Source organism: Symphalangus syndactylus, chromosome 11 (assembly GCF_028878055.3).
Source record: "Symphalangus syndactylus isolate Jambi chromosome 11, NHGRI_mSymSyn1-v2.1_pri, whole genome shotgun sequence".
Classification (NCBI taxonomy): domain Eukaryota; kingdom Metazoa; phylum Chordata; class Mammalia; order Primates; family Hylobatidae; genus Symphalangus; species Symphalangus syndactylus.
In genome coordinates, this window is record NC_072433.2 from 84,697,562 (window position 1) to 84,710,625 (window position 13,064).

The 13,064-nt window shown below is 39.1% G+C and overlaps 1 pseudogene; it reads left to right on the forward strand.

Annotated features, from left to right (window-relative positions):
• Window positions 1-5,472: 5,472 nt before the first annotated feature.
• On the forward strand, window positions 5,473-7,136 carry LOC129492671 (YTH domain-containing family protein 1-like; annotated as a pseudogene).
• The last annotated feature ends 5,928 nt before the right edge of the window (window positions 7,137-13,064 follow it).

The window sequence follows — 13,064 nt, forward strand, 5'->3', positions numbered from 1 at the left end:
ATTACAGGCACACGCCATCACGTCCAGCTAATTTTTGTATTTTTAGTAGAGACAGGGTTTCACCATGTTGGCCAGGATGGTATCGATCTCTTGACCTCATGATCCATCTGCCTTGGCTTCCCAAAATGCTGGGATTACAGGCATTAGCCACCACGTCTGGCCTGCACTTTTGTATTATGGAGACAGTTTCTTCCCTTAAACCTCATGAATAAACCTCTGCTAGCTTCAAACTCTTCTTCGGCAGCTTTCTCACCTCTCTCAGCCTTCTTAGAACTGAAGAGAGTTAGGGCCTCGCTCTGGATTAGGCTTTGGCTTAAGGGAATGTTATAGCTGCTTTTATCTTCTATACAGGCTATTCAAACTTTTAAAAATATCAGTAATAAGGCTGATTTGTTTTCTGATCACTCATGTGTTCACTGGAGTAGCACTTTTAATTTTCTTCAAGAGCTTTTCCTTTTCATTCAAAACTCGGCTATTTTGCAAAAGAGGCCTAGCTTTTGGCTTGTCCCAGTAAGCATAATCATTCCTAGCTTTTAATTTAAAGTGACAGCTATCTTTCCTGTTAAAAACTGTCAATAAACGAGGTATTAAAGGAACATGCCTCAAAATGGTAGTCACAGCCAACATTATATTGAATGGACAAAAGCTGGAAATATTCCTCTTGAAAAGTGGCACAAGACAGGTATGCCCTCTCTAACCACTTCTATTCAACATACTACTGAAGTCTTAGCCAGAGACATCAGTCAAGTAAAGGAAATAAAGGGTATCTAAATAGGAAGAGAGGAAGCCAAACTATCTCTGTTTGCAGATGACAAGATGCTATATCTAGAAAACTCCATAGTCTCAACCCAAAAGCCCCTTCAGCTAATAAACAACTGCAGCAGTTCCAGGATACAAAATCAATGTACAAAAATTACTAGCATCACTTACGTTGTTTATTGTTGCACTCCCAACATGTGTCTGGTAAATGGTAGGCAATTACTAGATATTTAAATGTTATTTAATTGAAAGGTATAGAAAAGCTGCAAATTTTTCATATGTCATTCCTAAATATTTAGTGTGCACTGAAACAAGGATTCTAGAGGCAAGTGAGGTCTAAGTTTTTCTTAGGAAGGCATATAGTGCATTTAAAAATTAATAAATACTTGAGAATTTAATCAACAATAATACCGTGCTCTTAATATGCATTATTGCTTAGTAATACTTCCTCTTTAGTGGTTTTGCTTCCAATATGAACTTTCAAACTGGCTAGGATTCACACTGAAGCCAGAAATCTCTCCATATCTTCTGTTCACCTGCACTTTGGGGCTGCTTATCTTGTCCAAGGAGAACAATGTTCATTAAGTTACATATGAATGGACCAGGTAGGGCTTGTGCGCTTTGATTGTTACAATGATTATATTTCTTACATCACCATTCAATGCTGATGGCTATGGTTATCTCAGCCATGACAGCAGGAGCCATACTTCCTTTTTGCACCACTTGTTTAGATGCTTCTGCCAAAAATTGGTAGGGGAAAATGTAGCTCATGCTCTGTCACTTTATTTCTAAAAGAGAGCAACAAACAAATGAATAACGAACAGCTCTCTTATCCTCCAGAGGTATGGAGAAGTTAGAATTCCCTGTGTTTGTTCTCTTTTTACTTCTTCCCATCCAGGCGCTCATAATAGTGTTAAAAATTCTTTTTCATTTCTTTAACTTATTCTAAAGCTGTCAGTCATGTTTACTGCTATAGCAATGAATTTAAACTTCTAAAGCATATGTTAGGTGTATAGAGCATTGCAACAGATTTTTAAAACAAATGTAGGTTATTTGTTGCTTTACATCTCTGAATGGCTATGAAGATTGTGTCTGAAGGCCATTTGAGAAACTTGCTTCAAAATATATTGATCATTTTAATATAATTTAAAGACATTTTATAAAATTTTGGAATTGGAGTATTCAAATGCAATAATACATTCTCTTACCGCCACCGACATTATTGAACAATACAAAGTACACTAGTTCTGCCGGTTCTTTGATGTTATAAGAACTTTACACTTCTAGATTTTGAGTTATTATTTGTACCTTGATAGTATCCAGTAAAGAAAATGAAAAGTAGTTTCATGTACAGATATAAAATAATGGAGCAGTCAAGCATAAAATTTTACTGGATGCTAAAATCATTTGTTTTTTGCTCCTGTAAATCATAGGTTAATTTTATTGTTCAAACCATTTATGTCTCCTAAAATATGTTTAAAACCTTTACACAAACTAGAGTCTCTTCACCAGTTAAGAAGCAGATTGTATATTTATAGCCTTTAGGGTCTCAGGAAATGATTCAAACTGTTCTTAGAAGTGATGCAGTGAGCAAGAAAATTCCACTAACAATTTTGGCATTAGATTTCTGACAGATTTTGGTTTACAGAATAGAATCACAGATGTGATTAAACAATTCTGAACATTTTCACAACACATTTGGATGGCTTTCAGATCCAGTTATCATGTTCCCAAACATCTTAAGATCAAAGGAGAAAACAAAGCTATCTGACATTCTTTAGAGTTTGGGATAGCCACTCATTTTTTCATTAACAAACATTTCTTGAGCAACTATGATGTGCCAAGCACCATTCCAGAGGCATGGGATACATCTGCAAATAAAATTGATGAAAGACTCTGCTTTCATAAAGTATTAACTTTACTTGCTTTTATTTACATAAAATAAGTAAATTGTATAGTATGTTAGAAGTTAATAAGCGCTATGGGAGGAAAGGGAAAGTGGAGCAGGATAAAGGAGAGTGACAATTGCTGAAGAGGGCATTGCAATTGGAGAGTGCGATCAGGCTTATTAAAGTGACATTTGAGTCAAGACTTGAAGGGAGTGAAAGAGGTAGTCATGCAGGTATTAGGCAAGAGCATTCTAATACTAGGACAATTCATGCAAAGGCATGGAAGTGGGAAATTTCCTGGGATGTTCAAGGAAGAGCAAAAAGGCCTATGTGGCTAGAGTGAAGAGAGTGAGAGGAAAGTAGCTAAAACTGTGTTCAGAATGGGAAAAGGGGTCAGATCAACAGACTGCTGTAAGGACTTCAGATTTTTTACTATGAATGGGGAGCCAGCAGGGTTTTGAGTGTCCCTGGGGCTGGTATTCTGAGACTAGGTGGTAGAGGGTAGAATGGCAGCAATTAAGAGCAAATGAAGACAGGGAAAGAGCTGTTGGTGGCTTGGTCCAGGGTGGTAGCAGTGAGAAGTGTGGGAAACAGTTGAATTCTGGATATATTTTGAAAGGAACAGCAGCCAAATTTTTTTTGATAGGTGACAAAAGGGGCAGAGATAAAGAGAAGCATGATTGTATTTTGCCTGAGCATCCACAGATTGGAGATGTCATTAAATAAGATTGTGGAGTGGGTGAGAGCAACAGCCAGGGGCAACACAACCATAAACCATAAAACATGTTTCTAGTGTGGGACCTATTTCATATTATTGTCATTTTCCAGTGTGTTATTACTTATTATTTCAATATTTAAATAAGAACCATCTGGAAATTTCCACTGTGGCCTAATTCAAGCTACTAACATGATGTTCCTGAAAGTGGAATTGGGAAGATATGAGTACAATAGGCTCTTGAAAGACAGGGCAAGCTGCCTCAAGCACACTGTGACTGAGCTCTGTGGCTTAGAACTCATCTTTCTAATATCAACTGGACAGTGTTGGGACCTCCTGAGCATTAGGGCAGGCTAGTTTGTTATATACGCACTAGACTTTATATGTCTATATATGTGCTCGACCTCAGACTATAATTCAGCTGTTACATTTTGTAGGGCTGAGAATTTATTTAAAATAAGCATTCTTTTGGTTGAAATTTGGCTATAGGCTATTCTAGGAATCAAAGCCTTTTTTAAAATTTTATTTTCTTGTTTGGATGTTTGGAATAACTTCACAATTTACATATATTCCTTTAAGTTGAATACTTAAACTGCTGACAACTATTGATAACTTTGTTTTTTGGTTCTAAGACATTTTGGTCTAACCCAATGGCACTTGAAAATCTATATATTCTCTTTAATTGTAATTCATTGAAATATTAATTTAGCAAACTCATTTTAGAGTCCAATGAACAGTGTCTTGTAAAATGAAGTCTGTTTGATTGCATGACTTCATGAAAAATGCTGATATGTTTAACTTGGCTAATATAGAAAGTGTTCTATTGTTTGTAGTAGTGGTGGTGTTTTTCACCAAGTGTGCTGTTTAAAGCCCATCTTGAATATTAAGCATTTGGTCCATGTATTGCTGCAAAATACCCTGGTTCTATAATCCTTTAAAGATGAATTGGGTGAAACAAATCTGACCAGTCCTGGGGGTATTAATTATATTTCGAAATGAACTCAAGCCCAGATACACATTTCTAAATTGCGATTTTCTTGGAAACTGATTATTCAGGACCGGTAATAATATGAAATGTTGTAGTTTAGTAGATGTGTTATATTATGAAAACTGACAAAAGTAAGATTTTTTTGTGTGTGTGTGTGTTTCATGAGACATAACGCCTTACCATCATCAAACTTTAAAACCTTATTCATACGTAATATAAACTTATTTGTGCTAATTTCTTATTTTTAAAATTTGAGATAAAATTGACACTTATGTATTATCTAATATAGCAGCTCTTGCCATATATGGTTTTTGAGCATTTGAAGTGTGGCTGGTCTGATTGAGGAACTAAATTTTAAATTGTATTTAATTTTAAATAATATAAATTTAAAATCGTATGGCCACATGTGGCTAGTGGCTACAATATGGAACAATGCAGCCTCAGATAGTACCTCTCAACTGGGGATCTAGAAGGGAGTTAAATCCTCATGCCCAATTAATCAGTTTACCTCTTGTGCATCAAGAATGATACTATGTAACATTATTAGAATAATTAAGAAAATAGCATCTCAAATTATTTTCTGTGAGGTCTAATTCTCTCATTGCATCTAATTGAGAATGGCTGTCTTAGAAAGTTCCTTCATTTCCTTTTCCATTCATACCACCCCCAAAGATCCCCCAGGCCTGGTGGCACATGCTTATAATCCCAGCTACTTGGGAGGCTGAGGCGGGAGGATTGCTTGAACTCAGGAGTTTGAGACCAGCCTGGGCAACATAGTGAGCCCTCAGTCTCAAAAAAAAGAGAAAAAGAAATGGCAAAGACGATAACTACCATGATGGAAAAATGGAAAATTACAGGGGAATCTTGGAGTTTATAACAGGAAACTTACATAGACTAGGGCTTGGGAAAAGCATTACTGAGGTAGTGCCTCACCAGTGGCCTGAGCACCCAGCAGCCACTGCCACTGCCACTGCCACTGCCACTGCCACTGTCACTGCCCAGCTGGTACCTGGGGCGTTGGTGGTGAGGCCAGAGATTGCATTAGCAGAGATGACAGGCCCAGCCTCACAGGGATGCTTGAGCCAGCCTGTGTCCCGGCCCTGCACTGCTCCAAGCTGTTCATGAAGCATGTGACCATCAGCACGGACACTTAGAGAACAAAAGGACAAGATAATAAAGTACACAATGATTCTTTGCATCACAAGGATGTGGGTCATGACAATGACTTTCAGTTCTACCTTTCTGGAGAGTCAAATTAGAGTAACAATTACCCTTCAGTGAGTGACCTCTACCTGTCCAGCTATTACCCACCATCCACTGGAGTTCCTTAATCCCTCAATGAGTCTCTGTGGTCCACTGCAAGGGACCCTTTGATTCTACACCTCATCACCTATGAACAGCTCAGTAACAGAGATCATAATTTTATGCACAATTCTATTTTGGGATAGCCTTGGGGTCTGGAGAACAAAATCTATCAGCACAGGTTTAATTTTTACCCCCAAACCTTATATTATTGGCATGGAGGACAAGTGGGTCTCAAGGGTAGCAGATTCAGAGCTCTACATATGGGAGCAGCTACACCTACCCCCAAGCTCCCTGGGCCACACAGTGGTTGATGGGCAGATGGGCTTTCACAGTGACACCCTTAGCAAGGCCCCTGGAGTGAACAGCCTGAAGCAGGGCATGGTCAGCCTGAAGATTGGGGATGTCAGCTCCTCTGCAGTCAAGACAGTGTGCTCTGTCATCAGCAGCGTGGCACTGATTGGCATCCTTTCTGGCAATGATGGGACATATGTGAACATGGCAGTTTCAAAGCTGACCTCATGGGCTGCCATTGCCAGCAAGCCTGCAAAACCACAGCCTAAAATGGAAACAAGGAGTGGGCCTGTCATAGGGGGTGCACTGCCCCCTCCATCTATAAAGCATAACATGGATATTGACACCCAGGATGACAAGGGGCCTGTGCTGAAGACCCCGGCCCCCCAGGAGACATGATCCTCACAGGCTGTCCTACAACCCCAGAAGGTGCTTCAGCTTCTCGCAATGAAGCTTCCTGCTTTGGCTCAACCACAGTACCAGAGCCCTCAGCAGCCACTCCAGACCTGCTGGATCATTCCTCACGTGAAAATATGGCATTTGGGCAGAGCAGAGGGGCCGACAGTGATAGTAACTCTCCTGGAAGTACCAAGACTAGTTCTTCCCCAAGTGTAAAAAAAGTGAAAGCTGCCCACAGTTATAATCCTAAAGAATTTGACTGGAATCTTAAAAGTGGACATGTGTGTGCATTATAAAGAGCTATTCTGAGGATGACATTCACCACTCCATTAAGTACTCCATTTTGTGTAGTACAGAACATGGCACTACTTACTTGAATAGCGCATTCAGCTCCATAAGCAGCAAGGGGCCTGTCTACCTGCTCTTCAGCATCAGTGGGAGTGAGTATTTCTGTGGGGTGGCGGAGATGAAGTGCTCTGTGGACAGCAGCACCAGTGCTGGAGTCTGGTCTCAAGACAAATGGAAGGGGAAGTTTGATGTCAAGTGGATTTTTGTCAGTGATGTAGCCAATAACCAGCTCAGGCACATCAGACTAGAGAATCATGACAACAAGCCAGTCATAAACCATGAAACACAGGAGGTGCCTTTAGAAAAAGAAAAACAAGTGCTGAAAATTATTGCTTCCTGCAAGCACACAACCTCTATCTTTGATGACTTTTCTCACTATGCGAAATGCCAGGACGAGGAGGAGGTGATGTGCAAGGAATGACACAATCAAAATAAACAATAAGAACAAACCAGTTTCTTGTATGTTCTAACATTTGATTTTGAAAAAGCATTTATAAAGCATGTGCTTGGTCAGCTCCAGTGTGTTGTCCTTTGCAAGGACTGAGTGTTGCATTTTTGTCTTTTTGTAGTTTTTTTTTTTTTTTTTTTCGCAGATGGATCCACATTCACTTGTACTTTTTAAAATGATACTGTAGAGGCCGGGCGCGGTGGCTCACGCTTGTAATCCCAGCACTTTGGGAGGCCGAGGCGGGCGGATCATGAGGTCAGGAGATTGAGACCATGGTGAAACCCTGTCTCTACTAAAAATACAAAAAAATTAGCCGGGCGTGGTGGCGGTCGCCTGTAGTCCCAGCTACTCGGAGAGGCTGAGGCAGGAAAATGGCGTGAACCCGGGAGGCAGAGCTTGCAGTGAGCCGAGATCGCGCCACTGCACTCCAGCCTGGGCGACAGAGCGAGACTCTGTCTCAAAAAAAAAAAAAAAAAAAAAAAGGTACTGTAGAACTCACTCTCATGCCTGTAATCCCACCACATTGCGAGGTGGGTGGATCATGAGGTCAGGAGTTCAAGACCAGCCTAGCCAAGATGGTGAAACCCCATCTCTACTAAAAATACAAAAATTAGCCAGGCATGGTGGTGAGTGCCTGTAATCCCAGCTACTTGGGAGGCTGAGGCAGGAGAATTGCTTGAGCCCAGGAGACGGAGGTTGCAGTGAGCCGTGCTCTACAGGGAGCCTGGGTGACAGAGTGAGATTCCGTCTCAAAAAAAAAAAAGTTTTTTTGGGTCACCTTATCAATGAGACCAATGTGGAATATAAGTATCCTTAAAAACAAAGTTTTTTTGGGTCACCTTATCAATGAGACCAATGTGGAATATAAGTATCCTTAAAAACAAAGCAAAACAAACCTAGTACATTCCAATTAATTTTTTCCATTTTGTCAGAAATTATAGTCTTTTTCTTAAATTCACAGTCATTTAATATCTCCATTTGTGATTTCATATTTCTCACCCTTTTATTGCTTTATAGCAAACATAAGAAACCATGAGTTGTTTTCTCATTTAAGAGTATCTGTTAAAATCCCTTGAAAATATCTACCAAGTGGCTTCTCTGTTCCTCACTGCCCTGTTGTCTGATCTGGCTGGATAGTAATGGGATGCAGTGTGCAGAGGAATTGGAAGATGTTTTAGGTCTGGTTCAATGTTTAGTCATTCTTAGTTGTTTGCAGATCGTTTTTAATTTCCCCCTTTTTCTTCACTTGAGAATCCTCATGGTGTCTTAAAGTTTTATACCAATAATGCTGAGCTTTGAGTATAGAATCTCATAGTACAGACGGAGTGAAGGATGATGTCACCAATTGTAAATTTCACCATGTCTAATTTTTTTTTTCTGTTGAATGGGTAAAAACAAAAAATAAACCCATTTAAAAAATGAATTAGGCAAGGCATGGTGGCTCTGCCTGTAATCCCAGCACTTTGGGAGGCTGAGGCGGGCGGATCACCTGAGGTTGGGAGTTCGAGACCAGACTCACCAACATGGAGAAACCCTGTCTCTACTAAAAATACAAAATTAGCCAGGCGTGGTGGCACATACCTGTAATCCCAGCTACTCAGGAAGCTGAAGCAGGAGAATCGCTTGAACCCGGGAGGCGGAAATTGCAGGGAAGCAGAGATTGCAGTGAGCTGAGATCATGCCATTGCACTCCAGCCTGGGCAATAAGAGCAAAAACTCCGTCTCAAAAAAAAAATAAAAGATTTATTAAAAATTAGCTTTCATGTTTTGTGAAATGAGGGACTCATGAAATAATTGGACTCACCACCACCTGGAATTTCAGTTGAAGATGAACATAGTGACTCCACCAAAGGATTCTACTAGCACTCCAGGAATGGTTCCTTAACCGAAATGGAAATTCACAAATGACAGATAAAGAATTCAAAGCAGGAATTGCAAGGAAGCTCAATGAGATCCAAGATAAGGTTGAAAATTAACACAAACTTTTAAGCAATCTAGGAAATGAATGAAGAGATAAACATCTTAAAAATCAATCAGAGTTTCTGGAATTAAAAATCTTACTTAAGGAATTTCAAAATAATGACACTCATAGGCTCAAAGTAAAGGGTCAGAGAAAGATCTGCCATGCAAATGGAAAAGAAAGAAGAGAAGGAATTGCTATTCTTTTATCAGAACAAAACAGACTTTAAACCAACAACAATAAAAAAGAACAAAGAAGGGCAATACATAATGATCAAGTGTTCAATTCAAGAAGACTTAACTATCCTAAATATTTAAGCTCCCAAGATTGGAGTATCCAGATTCATAAGACAAGTACTTCTAGACTTGTTATAAGATTTAGACAGTCACACAATAATAGTAGGGACCTTCAACACCACAATGACTGCATCAGACAGATCATCAAGTCAGAAAACTAACAAAAAAATTCTGGACTTAAACTTGACACTTGACAAATTGGACCTAATAGACATCTACAGAATACTCCACCTATCAACCACAGAATATACATTTTTTTATCTGCACATGAAACAGTCCAAGATTGACCACCTACTCCTCCATAAAGCAAGTCTCAATACATTCAAAAAAATAAAAAACCTACCAACCATACTCTCAGACCACAGTGAAATAAAAATAAATACCAAGAAAATCTCCCCAAACCATACAATTTCATGGACATTAAACAATGTGCTCCTGAATGACTTTGGGGTATATGATGAAATCAAGGCAGAAATAAAAAAAAATTCAACTAAATAAAAACAGAGACACAACTTACCCTAATCTATGGGACTTAGCAAAAGCAGTGTTAAGAGGAAAGTTTATAGTGCTAAATGCCCACTTCAAAAAGTTAGGAAGATCTCAAATTAATGATCGAACAATGCACCTCAAGGAACTAGAAAAACAAGGATGAACTAACCCTAAAGCTAGCAAAATAAAAGAAATAACTAAAATTAGAGTGGAACTGAATGAAATTGACACCTAAAAATTGTAAAGAATTTATGAAACCAAAAGTTGGTGTTTGAAAGAATATACAAGATTGATAGACCACTAGCCAGATTTACAAAGAGAAAAGATCCAAATAAGCTCTATGCCTTATTCTTAAAAAAAAAAAAAAAAAAAAAAAAAAGAAATGACAAAAGTGACATTACAACTGATCCCACAGAAATAAAAAAAAAAATGCTCAGGGACTATTATGAATACCTCTATGCACACAAACTAGGAAATCTTGAGGAAATGGATAAACTCCTGGAAAAACACAATCTCCCAAGATTGAGTCATGAAGAAACTGAAACCTCGAACAGACCAATATTGGGTTCTGAAATTGAATCAGTAATAAAAAAACCTAACAACCAAAAAAGCCCTGGGCTAGAAGGATTTGTAGCCGAATCCTACCAGATGTACAAAGAAGACCTGGTACTTATTCTACTGAAACTATTTCAAAAATTTGAGGAGGAGGGTCTCCCCCTTAACTCATTATATGAAGCTAGCAACACCCTGACAAAGACACAGCCACTAAAGAAAACTAGTGGCCAATATCCCTGATGAACATAGATGCAAAAAACCTCAACAAAATACTAACAAACTGAATTCAGCGGCACATCAATAAGTTAATTGACCATAATCAAGTAGGCTTCATTCCCAGGATGCAAGGTTGTTTCAACATATGCAAATCAATAAATGTGATTCATCACACAAACAGAATTATATTACAAAAACTATATGATCATCTCAATAGATGCAAAAAGAGCTTTAGATAAAATCCAGCATTCTTTCATGGTAAAAACTCTCGAGAAACTAGGCAACATACCTCAAAATGATGAAAGCCATTTATGACAAACCCACAGCCAACAACATACTGAACAGGCAAAAACTGGAAGCATTCTCCTTGATAACTGGAATAAGACAAAAATGCCTACTCTTCCCCCTCCTATTCAACATAGTATTGGAAATACTAGTCAGAGCAATCAGGCCAGAGAAAGGCATCCAAATAGGAAAATAAGTCAAACTATCTCTTCTTGCTGATGATATAATTCTATTCCTTGAATACCCTGAAGACTCCATCAAAAGGCTCCAGGAATCAATAAACAACTTCATCAAATCTTTAGGATACAAAATCAATGTAAAAAAAAACCAGCCATATTTCTATATACCAATACTGTTCAAGCTGAGAGCTAAATCAAGAATACAGGGAGTGGGGTAGAGGGAAGGAGAGCATTAGGAAAAATAGCTAATGCATGCTGGGCTTAATACCTAGGTGGTGGGTTGATAGGTGCAGGAAACCACCATGGTACATGTTTACCTATGTAACAAACCTGCACATCCTGCACATGTACCCCAGAACTTAAAAATAAAATTAAAAAAATTCTGCATGTCACTAATCATTAGAGAAATGCAAATCAAAAACAGTGATGTAATTCCAGCACTTTAGGAGGCCTAGGCAGGTGGAACACTAGAGGTCGAGACCAGCTTGACCAACATGGTGAAACCCCATCTCTACTAAAAATACAAAAATTAGCAGGGCCTGGTGGCATGCGCCTGTGATCTCAGCTACTATAGAGCTTGAGGCAGGAGAATAGCTTGAGCTCGGGACAGGGTGGTGGAGATTGCAGTGAGCTGAGATCAGCCTGGGCCATGGAATGAGACTCCATCTCAAAAAACAACAGCTACGGCCAGGCGTGGTGGCTTACGCCTGTAATCCCAGCACTCTGGGAGGCTGCTCATGAGGTCAGGAGATCGAGACCATCCTGACTAACATGGTGAAACCCCATCTCTACTAAAAATACAAAAAATTAGCTGGGCGTGGTGGCGGGCGCCTGTAGACCCAGCTACTCTGGAGGCTGAGGCAGGAGAATGGTGTGAACCCAGGAGGTGGAGTTTGCAGTGAGCCGAGATCACACCACTGTACTCCAGCCTGGGTGACAGAGTGAGACTCCATCTCAAAAAAAGAAAAAAAAAAAAAAACAGCAACAACAACAAAACACCACAATGAGATAGCATCTCACACCAGTCAGCTATTACTAAAAAGTCAAAAAACAACAGATATTGGTGAGGCTGCAGAGAAAAGGGAACACTTGTACACTGTCGGTGGAAATATAAATTATTTCAGCCACTGTAGAAAGCAGACTGGAGGTTTCTCAAGGAACTTAAAAAATAGAACTACCATTTGACCCAGCAATCCATTACTGGGTATATACCCAAAAGAAAGAAAATTGTTCTACGGAAAACATATGCACTTACATGTTTAGTGCAGTACTATTCACAGTAACAAAGACATGGAATCAACCTAGGTGCCCATCAACAGTGGACTGGATAAAGAAAATGTGGTATGTATACACCATGGAATACTGTGAAGCCATACAAAAGAATGAAGTCATGTCCTTCCAGCAATATAGATCCAGCTGGAGGTCATTATCCTAAGCAAATTAATGTAGGAACAGAAAACCAAATACTGCGTGTTCTCATTTATAAGTGAAAGCTAACCACTGGGTACTTATGGACATAAGGATGGCAACAATAGACACTAGGGACTACTAGAGTGGACAGAGAGGGAGGGGAGCAGGTGTGGAAAAACTGTTGGTTCTATGCCCAGTACCTGGGTGATGGGATCAGTTATACCCAAGTCTCAGCATCATGAAATATACCCAGGTAACAAACCTATACATATACTCCAAAATTTAAAAGTTGAAAAATTAAAAAAAATTAAAATTGCAAATTGATAACATTACATAAAAATTAAGCATTCTGTTCAATAAAGAACTCATTGAATAAAATTAACTGATAATAGGTGGAAAAACATTTTCAAAATCTAACAGCAACTAGTGCTTAATATATAAACTACACAAGTATCTCCTAAAAATCAACTAGAAAAAGGCACCCCAGGGAACATGCAAAAATAAATGAACATGAAATTACAGAAGAGTAAAC